Raw genomic sequence first — 1,350 nt, forward strand, 5'->3', positions numbered from 1 at the left:
TATATATATATATATATATATATATATATATATATATATATATATATCTTATTTACTCCCCTGTGAATTCATTTCCCCCTAGAACAGCATCAAGTTCTTGAGGGGAGGGGCTGCCTCCCATTTGCATTTATATATTTGCCCAGCATAAGTGCTAAGCACATAGCAGCTGCCTAATAAAATGACTGCTGTTGAATGAGGTCTAATAGAAGAGATGACCCCTGCACAAATCCTTCCACCCCTATCCCTTCCTTTGTCCCTCATAAGAACTGCCATTTGCAGAGACCTTTCAAGATTACCATGCTCTTTGTATGCATTATGGAATTTGATCCTTACCACTGTGCTATGAAGAAAAAAACTGTAGGTATTATTAGCTGCATGTGAGGAAACAGTATCTCAGAGAAGTTAAATGACTTGTCCATGGTCACTCAGTGAGCACTGGAAATAGGATTTGGATTTAGGAATCATAGCAGTCTATCTGTTGGGCCAACCAACTTCCTAATAAAGGGAGGAATAAATGAAGAAGGCTCCTTTTCCCAGGCAGTAAGTATAAAGGTCCCTTGCATCTTTCATTACCCATGTATATTTTATTTCTATCTAAATAGATTCACCTCCCCCGGCCACTCAACTTCTGTCCCTAGCCTGGGAAGTTGGGTTCTCTGGAGCTGGAGGCCTGGAGCTCATGGAAAAAGTAGTCTTCTGGATCTCCTTAGACCTCATGTAGTACTCTGTTGTACATAATTCTGATAAACTTATGAGGGACTGTAGGATTGTATATGTAGAACAATTGTAGAGACCATCAAGGCCAACACTTTCATTTTACAGGTGAGGAAACTGAGGTCCAGGAAGTTTAAGGACACTTTACCCTAGCCCACTAAGGTAGTAAATAATAGACCTGTGATTCAAAACCCAGTACTCTGACTCCAATGAGTGTTCTTTCTACTGTGCCGTGCTCTGTAGGCAGCCTATAAACTTCATGAGGTCAGGAACTAGGATGTATGTATGCTCCCCCATGCAGGAAAAAGTGTCCAACATTACAACTGTCCAGTGATAGCTTATAGGCTGACCAGGTTAACACAGTAGTGTGAGAACTCCTTAAAGGGCAGAGACTTTTATGTGATTTTGCATCCTCATGCTTAGGAGAAAGTAGCTACTGAGAAACTGCCATTTAAATTGAACTGAATTGTTCTTTCTGATATGATCCTGTCTGTGGGTGCTGAAGGAAGTGAATTCTCTATCATCTGAAGTATTGAAGCGGAGGATGAAGGCCCCACCATTTGCCAGGGATTATGTAAAGGGGAATCTTATACCGGGTGGGGATTTAGACCAGGGGACCTTTCTTACCCTTCCCCC

Source organism: Petaurus breviceps, unplaced genomic scaffold, assembly GCF_028583685.1.
Source record: "Petaurus breviceps papuanus isolate PSGF00001 unplaced genomic scaffold, PetGlider_PUasm1.0 90895, whole genome shotgun sequence".
Taxonomy (NCBI): Eukaryota; Metazoa; Chordata; class Mammalia; order Diprotodontia; family Petauridae; genus Petaurus; species Petaurus breviceps.